General features: G+C 41.7%; 1 protein-coding gene across 3 annotated transcripts in view; it reads left to right on the top strand.

Annotated features, from left to right (window-relative positions):
• Positions 1 to 2,221: 2,221 nt before the first annotated feature.
• LNX1 (ligand of numb-protein X 1) overlaps positions 2,222 to 9,421 on the top strand; it is a 129,257-nt gene continuing 122,057 nt past the window's right edge. For all 3 annotated transcript variants that reach the window (XM_074588069.1, XM_074588067.1, XM_074588066.1), the window contains exon 1: positions 2,222 to 2,344. The gene's annotated coding sequence lies outside the window, so the exon portion shown is untranslated. The remainder of the gene's footprint in view (positions 2,345 to 9,421) is intronic.

Here is a 9,421-nt window from a genome sequence, read left to right as displayed (position 1 = left end):
ATCAGAAACATCTGTCCCTTTTTCTTTTTTTTTTTTTTTAATTCATTGAAAAGAAATATTACAAGCACAAACTAGTATAGGTAGTAGAAGCTGATGCACAAGAGTGGAATGAAAAGAGCCATGTGGAAGTATATTCTTGAGTTTATTAATAAAAAAAAAGACAAATCACTAGCTATTATTTACTAGTAATAAACAATGATGTTTAATATTCTGCATTTCTTTAGGAGTTATCACTGCTTATCTTGTGACCATGTGTCTACGTGGAAGGTTATTATCAGCTTCCAGACTCTGAAATCAATTGTAATTTTCTTGAAGCTTGCAGCTGTGTTTTTAAATTTTCGCTCAAATTTCGTATTTTAGAAGTTCTTTTTTTTTTTTTTTTTTTTTTTCTGTAAGAATGTATTTATTATTCTGTCATTCCTTAGACCCTCCTTGGGCCAGGTATCTGTTCACCAGGACATGTACTTCCCTTCTGGTCACACTTTGTAATGCCAGAGCCAGGCAGAGCAACTTCAGCCTTACTGTACAGAAAATAGTTCCAGGCACTAAAAATTAAAATTGGAAAGATAATACTGTTAGGTTAACAGAAAGAAAAAGCTTGAAGAAGAGTAGGCAGAATGATCAGCTTCTTAGACCTTGGTCGATACAAATTTGTCTATAAGCTCACAGTCTCTCCCTTCAAGAAAGGCAGCAAAGTTGCTGTCACTTTTATCATGCTGGGGCGTATCAGCTCCGTGGGATAAACTCAGCAGCGTTCTTGCTCCGAATACTTGGAAAGCATCCCTTTCTGTCTCAGTTTTCAGCATTCCTGTAGATTAGGAATAGTCTATCTCTCTTTTTTCACCCTTCATAATTTGTATACAGAGGGAGATCACTTTTCCTGAGTGCTTGTCGCAGTTATTTTTTTGGAAAACAGCATGCATTTTTCCGAACGCTGTTGGCTGGTAATATGACAAGAATATATCGGTGCTATTCCCTTAGATTAACAAATCTCAGTCTAAACAAGATTGAGAGAGTAACGGTTGAAGGAAATATTTTCGTTCAAACTTCTTTAACAAACGTAGGCAGCAATTTAATATGCTTTGAAAAAACTGTCTCTAACACAGCAAATTATTTCTACTGGGGGAAGATAGGACATAGTTTTAAAAGCATCTGCATTTTCTCAAAAATATGACCAAAATATTTTATAACTAAGAATGATTTTGTTTCAAAATTTTCTACACATTTGAATATGAATATTTCACCCTCCGGACAGAAATTTTTTTTTTTTTTTGGTTTACTGAAAACTTTGGAAAATAACCATCACCCTTTTTAGCGGAATTACCAACGCAGCAGGTAACCAGTCACACGCATCACTCCTTGGCCTCGTATTTACATCAATGTCAAAAGTGTGAGAAGGTATATGTTGTCATGATGGTGAAATATTCTTTCTGCTTTGTTTCTAATTTTGACGGGGTAGGGACTGTCCTCTCTGATACTTGTTCCCATGTGACTTTTTGTGACCCTGCTGCCTTTGTGCGTGTTCCCATAACTAAAATATAGGACATGGTGCTACAGACTTTGGTAAAGGCCAAAAAGGTAATATTATTCAAAAAGTATTAGTCAGATGCAACAGATAGTTTACTTGGAATTTCCACTTTATATATGCCCTGCCCTCCTTCTCACACCTCCTCAGGTACCCTCTACTTGTGTGTCCAGCCTGCCCCAGCTGGCATGGCATTTCCTTTGCTCTTGTGGCAATTTTACTTGTCAGTGATCATGAGAGAAACAGGGAAATTGAAATCGAGCAGTTGGTAACAGTTTAATGAAGATTCGACAAGACGGGAATGTCAAGAGTACGCTAGCTTGTTTTTAGGAGCACTATCAATGCGCCCTTTATCATGTGGGAACAGTTGTGCCTTTGTTTTGGTGGAGCTGTTTTTTGGAAGATGAGTGAATAAGAGACCATTGATACTTTTTTTTTTTTCCTTTTTTCCCAAATCTCACATGTGTCCTTTGCCTGGCACATCTTTCTCTGAAGCATAAAAATAGCGTGCCACTTTGCTTTTTACCTATTTGAGGAGGCAAAAAGGGGGACAAGGAGCAGTGAGTACCAACACTGTTGGTACTAATGGCTAATTTTATCCTGAGACTCAGCAAATAATCAGCTATTCCCTGGCAAAGCCGGGGAGCATCACAGCTAGGTTCCCAAGCTTCTAACAACTAGACACGTGGTGACGAAGGATGAGGTAATTTCCAGACGATGGGTGGCAAGTGCCGTGAGAGTGACGGTGTCAGGAGAGCTGGTGGTGGGAACGGTCTCTTCACAAGTTGTTACCAAGGTTGTGCTCGGTAGACATCTGAGGTAGGTCCTGTGGAGAGAAAGAGAAGGGGAGGTGGAGGAAAACGGTGAATTAAAGTCTGTTCTGCTCGTTCATAATTGTTTTCATTCAGTTCTCCCTTTGGTTGTAACAGCCCAGGCTTTGGATGACAGATGGCTTATTGTTTCTCTCCTGTAAGCTGCTAAGAAATTTCTCGGGAGAAACATGCAGTGTCACTTTCAGTAAGGCACTTTGCAACATCCTGGCTCTGGCTGTGAAGGACCCGAGGTCTGAGTCACGTCGACCATAAGGAGGAAAAAAGTGGTGGGGCTTAATGTGTAGCATCCAAAAATACGCTTGCCGCTTCTACTAGGTGCTCTTCGATTTCAGTCTGGGGTCAGAAAACATAATGACTTCCAGATATTGCCAATATTAATACATAAAAGTCTTCCTTTTTTTGTGTTAAAGTGTTAGTTTAAAGCAATGAAAGAAATTACTGGAAATATAATCTTCCTGTAGAAAAAGTCTATTTCAGGTTTATTGGCCATGTGGTCGCACAGTGAGAAGCATGGCATCTCTAGAAACATCCATAATGAAACTTATCCTTTTGTAGACAGTAAAAGAATTTCAGTAAATTTAATTTGATCTTTTAGGTGTCATTTATTCAAGTAGTTATCACAAAACCTTGTGTGAATATAAACACATCATCTTTATGAAAATAAAAATAAAAAATAAAAAGGATTTGAGCTTGGATATTAGTGGAGATCTGGTCTATAGCCACAGAGGCGAGTGGGCGGCTAGACCATGAGAGGCCCTAAAATACAGGGTCAGAGAAGGTACTCTACATTAGGAATGGTTATTTTAGATCATCGAATACACAGTGTGGATATTTCTTTCAGAATTCTCTATACCATAATGTAAGACAAAAGTTTGGCTCTTTCAGTTTCAGCATAATATTTTTCTGGATGTGGTATCGCTTTAAAGCCCATCCTGTGGCTTTAATTCATCACATGAAAGCTGACTAATCTTTATGTGTATTTGTGAATACTGCAGCAGGCATAAAATAACCCTGTGCTTAATAACAAGTTATTGCTTTATTTGTTTTGTTTAAAGATATAATGAACCTTGCAGGGCAGGTTTGATTAACAATAAATTTGTTTGCAGTTCTCATGCATATCCAGTATCTTAGAGATACGGAAGTATCTCTAAGTATCTCTAAGGTACGGTGTATCTCAGAGACACGAAAGAAGGTTCTGGAAAAAGCCATAACCATGTGCAGACTTGCAGAAGCAAACCCACCTTAAATTTTTACCTCGAGACTAAAAAAGAAAACGTGTTATGCCTCTGGCCTATCATTCAGAAGATTTGATGACATGCCTGTAAATACAGGAAAACCTTCCAAACGTGGATCTGTAAAAAAAGAAAAGGGGAGAGTAAAACAAAAAACCACCCCATCAGCAAACAGGCAGCCCTGGAGCAGGTTGATGTAGTGGCAAGGTCCTGAATGAATGCAGAACCAGACCCCTAAAGTATTTAAAGACAGATCATGCAAAGTGCTTCTGAAAATAGGGCTGCTTGTTTTCTCCCAGAAACCACTCAGCAGTTCCCAAGCCCTCCAGGGCAGTGGAGGACCTGCCTCCATCGAAGTCAGTGGGGCGTTACCCTGACTCAGCTGGGGCCGGGCTTGCGCTCGCGTGCTCGTGAGAAAAGTAATGCTGAAAATTAGAAGAAATGATGTTCCTGGTCACGTTCTGTCTCAGTGTTCCACCTCCGAGTGCTGTAAGATCCTTTGACCTTTCTGTTCTCCTGTGAAGAGCCGTCACCTGATAAAACTTGGAGTTTGGGGTTTTTTTTTCCTTTTTCTTTTTCTTTAATGATTACAGTATCAGCTTTCACAGATCTGAACAAAATAAGGAGAGTTGCATTGGTGAGCAAATTCTTATTAACTATTTAAACGTGGCCAGGGAAGGGAGTAGGGTTTGTATTCAGCAAATGAGCTCAAGCTCACAAACTCTTATTTTATTCCTTCTTTTCTTGGAGCTGCATAACAAGGATGATTTATTTGCAAATGAATTACTTTAATAATAGGTTTTGAGTTACACAGAACATAGACGATCTTGACCCCATCTCTGCAGCTGTAAAAGTAAGAGCGTGGGTGTGGTTGCCTGGTGGCTGGCCAGGATGATACAGTTCAAGGGGGCGGATAAAATAACATTTACACTTACAGTAACTGTTTAAAAATGTAATTTGATTTCTGCCAAATCCTTCAAGTTCGTTTTGGGAATCCAGCATGTCAGGGCTGCCAACACTCAACTCTTCTCACCCTAGTTTTTTGCAAGTTTTCTCCTCCTGCCAGATGCATTTCGCTGCAATAATCTCGTTACGGAGCGTGAGGTTCCACCAGCCTTGCTCTGCTAATGATTACGGTGGGACACCCGGCCCATGGCCCTGCCTAAGCAAGCAGTGACCGAGCCTGGCCCGTAACACTCAGCGTGGTGCGGGAACGCGGTCCCAGAGGAAGTGTTCCACTTACAGCTCTGTTTGTAGCTGCTGCAGCAAATGCTCCCGAGCCAAGCAAGGTCAGGCATTTGTTGGATCCTTGAGGAAGCACGTGGCGGAGAAGGTGGAGGCTTGGAAGCTGGAGCTTGTTCTTCTGAGCTAGAATTGCAGAAGCGCTCCCCAGCAGTGGGGCACATGGGTACCAAGCTAACAAAGACAGAGAACGAGGTCTTGACCCCTTCGCAGTCACACAGCTGCTTTTTAAAAGGTGGCAAGTGTCGGCTGAAATAGCCAGATCATTCCAACTGGAGTAAGTTCCCTCTCCTCGTGTTCCTCCTATGGCAGCACCCTGTTAGAGGGCACAGGGTGACCCTGCACCAGGGCCGGCACAGGCTGCCACACGTGGAGCTTTGCTGTGTCAAGTCCTTGCAGCCCTTACCCCCCACACTGCTGCGCTGAGCAGCGCAGCCGGTCGGGAAGTGCCGTAGCATTCCTGAATGGAAAGCGCAAGGCATTATTTATGGCTAGGAATAACAATCGCTTCCAGTGGCATGCTGTGAGCTGTGCTTACCTGTGTAGATTGGTGGATTATAGTCTTTTGTTAGACGAAGAACCCAAGCAGGGTGGTGCTTGGGCTGCTCATGTGAAAAAAAAAGTGTTTTGAAGAGTTTGCAGTCTCTGCCGGTTGAAGACCCATGTTCACAACTGGTCCATTCATCCCAGTAGTCCTAAAAAAGGACTGCTTATGGAGTCCTTGCTGACAACAACCCATTGCACGACAATGTCCATGACTAATCGATGTCTTCCATTGCTGTGCCACGCTGGGGAATGGTTCCCAGAGCTTAAAACCTGAGGAACCACTGTCTGCCCTGTTTACATTCGGCCATCGTACTTCATCCACTTTGGCTAAAATATGATTTTTTTCAGATCAGCATCTGGTGTTGAACACATGAGAGATGTAGAATCAGCTCTTCAGTGACTTGTTCACATGGTGAATTATTGCCTTCGCTTATTAAGAAGAACTCAACCTTTCTGCCTTGAATTTGGCAAGCTTTTTCAGATTAAAAAGGTGGTGTGTTTTTTCAGATTAAAGAGAACTCTTAGTCCCAAATACTTTTTCTTAGTGAAGGTAACATACATGTGCACGCTGTCATCAAGTCAACCTTATTTTACATCTGGCTCCTGCAGTGGCAAGATTTGCGATGATCTTCTCTTCTTGTCCGTCAGCCTCTCTTACCTAACGCATTTGGAATTGGAACTTTCCTGATTTCAAACAAATTTGAAAGAGTGTAGAAGTCTCAAAGAAGAGAGTTCACGCTAGCTTGATGAAAAATTGGCCTGGGTAGAGAAGAAAGACTCGGAGAAGGGAGATCTCAGCTGTCGCACACTCTGTTTGGCAGCACAGGGCCAGCTGATCAGTGTGCTGTATTCACAGGCTACCTGCAACCTCTGTTGTCTCATTAGACGGGTCATAAGAGACACCGAGACTAGGGAGAGTTTTCCTTCTAGTTTTGTTTCCCCCGAGCCCCTTTCCACCAAAATTTGATACAAATTTAGGCATCAGGAATTCTGTTGTTCATGGAACATTTTCTTTTTTATAAAATGAATTGGTTTTCACTCATTCGGCTTTTCAGTGCATGACATTCTCTTCTGCCCTCAAGTCCTCTCTATCTTCTTGTCTTTCTCTTTCACCATCTCCGGATTTTTCAGCACCTAAAGCATGAGTATCAGACTGTGTGTAGAAGTCTATTATTGGTCTTAACAGTGCCTTATTTACACACTTGCTTTCTCCTTTCTTCAAAACCTTCCAGCTTTTCTTGCTGCAGTTTTGAAATGTGAAGGTTGCTTATCTGTCATCAACCCCAACTAGTCCTTGTAGCTGATGACTGCTGACCTAGTGCCTACCCAGTTCTGGATTTCCTGTTCCTGAGCCTTGCTTGGCTCTGGTATAACATATAGAGTTTTCCAGATCATTCCATACGGCCACCATGTTCTTCTCAGCACTGCAGCAAGCTCTTCGTCATCTTAGTCTTAACTGATAATTAGTTTTTATTGGCTTCTACTGATGTAAAATGGCATGGTACATCTTTTCAACAGAGCACACGAACACCCTGCAGCATAAGAGGAGTGAGCAAAAGACATTGGATCATCAATGAGAGACATCAATGATATCATCGATGAATTGCTTATAAGTTAGCACCGAGGACAATGTAATAATGATCTTCAGTAATTCTGCAACAGGGAAAAAAGTGATGACCTGCCTCAGGTCCTACACACAAGGTGCCAGAAGGTCATCGCTGTCCTCAGAAATGTTGCCTGTAAACTTTATGATCATATAACTTTGCATTCAATTTTATTTTGAATTACATTTCCATTATTAGGACAACATTCTTAACAAGCTTAGGTTCAATGAAAGCCATTGGATATACCACTGTGTAGACAAGAAAATCCTCTAGATCTAGATTGTTGTTCCTTTAAAAGTTCTGAAACTCTGCATTTTTTATGGAGAACTCGGGCACTCATTTTTAAAGGAAATTCCTTATAAAAATCTTCAACACATTTAAATAAGGTGTGAATATTTCTTTTTCTCTTCGCAAGTTTTTATTAAAGTCTTGACCAACTCTAAGTGATTCAAACACTGAAACTTCCATTCAGTATCAGCCCAGCTTTTGTAGAATCATGCAGCCAAAAATCTGGAAGACATTGAATAAACTGTACCCCAATCTTTAGTATTTTAGTAAACTCCGTTTAATCAGGCTGTCGAAGGAAACATGAGACTGTAAAATTGTTTAGACAGTGAAATAAGTGAAAACTAATCATGAGGAAATTTTCCTATCTCCATTCACTAAACAAATTCAACCCACAAAATGTGCTTAAGGTATCTTCTGAAGCGAGGATTTAGGAGTAGATTGTTTTAATTAGGAGATGGCAGTTTCAAACACAACTTTTGAATCCAACCCAAGATTTTCAGCGTACGCAGAGTGTTTCCAAAACACACTTTTAAATATTTGAGCTTCAACTCTGGTTTTAAGTACTGCAGTTTGATGAGCTGTTCTAGTCTGGGGCTAGTAAACAAGTCTAGAACTTGCTGGATTTCTCCCAGCAGATAAATCGTCATCCGCTTACTTTTAACGTTGTCTGGATTTGTCAAGTCTGTCTTGCAGTCTTTGTCTCCAGGATAACATGTAATGCTGTCACCTCATGGGAACACGGAAAAATGTGCAGTTGTAGTAATAACATTAAAGTGAGCTTTTTGTGAAAAATCTTCCTCGTGGCTATAAAAGAGGTCAGCTTCCCTGAAGGTAAATTTTCACAGCAGTCTGCAAGATTTTTGATATATCACCCCTGCTGAATTTTAATAGGGATAGAGTGCCTGGTTATGCATGTAATAAAGATGTTTGATCTACATCCAGATCATGGGTCTGGTCTGGTTTTAGCTTCCCAACATACAGCAGCTGCACAGGTAAGAGCGAACCGGTATGTGTGTGGATACAGGAGAGCATGAAAATGCCAGCTTTTGTTATTATGTTGCCCAGGGATTTCATGGGCCGAAAAAGATCTTTTCATCCAGAAGCAACATTTTTCCAGTTGCTAAGAGGATGTGAGGACACCTGAACATGAGGTTATTCCCTGCTGTGTTTAGGCTGAAACATATTGTGCTGTTTAGAGAGAGAGACATGCTTTTTTTCCATGTTTTTTTTTTTTGTTGTTGATTTTGTTAATTTTTAAACTGCTTTTTCTTCCTGTGCTCTTCTCTGCCTTCAGCATCCCAACATTTTCAACTTTCATACTTCACCCTTGGCATCACTTTTACTATAAAGAAAAAGCCCTTTTTAAAGCTGTGCTAGACAAGATGTCTGTTGGTTCTGAGAGGCTCTGTATTTGCCAAGCCTTGCGGAGATCTTTGTTTCTGAAGGATCTAAAGAGCCTCTGAGGTGCAGACAACACTATGGATAGGTGCGTGTGAGCGTAGCAGGTACCTCATTGCATCTTTATCCACAAACATTTTTGGACAAAAATCTACTAAGACACCATCTTGCTGTCCTAAGCCACCATTTCTCTTCTTCTAGGCAGGAGCTTCTGGTCCCTTCTGCTTTTCTTGGCACCTCTAAAAATACCTGGAGACCGCACGGTATCTCTGTCTTCTCGCTGCATGCAGGGAAGATGGGTCGGTTCATGGTCACAGCCGGGCTCTTTGAACCCAGGCTTGCTTTATCCCCTGAAGATACTATGATGATGTGTGTGTCACTCCATCAAAAAGTAGATGGGTTTTGACACACACGCACAAAAAAAAGCCTGACCAGACAGGGCCAGTGTCAGAGGTCTGGAGGTGGGTACCAGAGGGAGCTGGAGAGGGAGGGAGGGGGTTATCCGAGCTGTGAGGAAAGCTGAGAGACGGAGCTGAGTCACAAGTTTCCGACCGAACCGCCTCCAAGTTTCACAGAGTTTCTTTCCCAGCAGGGCAGCGGGCAGCAGGGCTCACCCTGTGAGCCGGGCAGAGTCTCCCCGGCTGGCTGAGCAGCCTGCATGGCTGGAAGGGAGGAGACATTGCTGGTTAGTCTTGTTCTGGCTGACAAGATCACTACTGTACTGACTTCTTGTAGCTGTAACAAAGTCCTTTC

The sequence above is a fragment of the Larus michahellis genome, chromosome 5 (genome assembly GCF_964199755.1).
Source record: "Larus michahellis chromosome 5, bLarMic1.1, whole genome shotgun sequence".
NCBI classification, from domain to species: domain Eukaryota; kingdom Metazoa; phylum Chordata; class Aves; order Charadriiformes; family Laridae; genus Larus; species Larus michahellis.
Note: the sequence above shows the minus strand (reverse complement) of the source record. Positions and strands in the feature narration are given on the sequence as shown.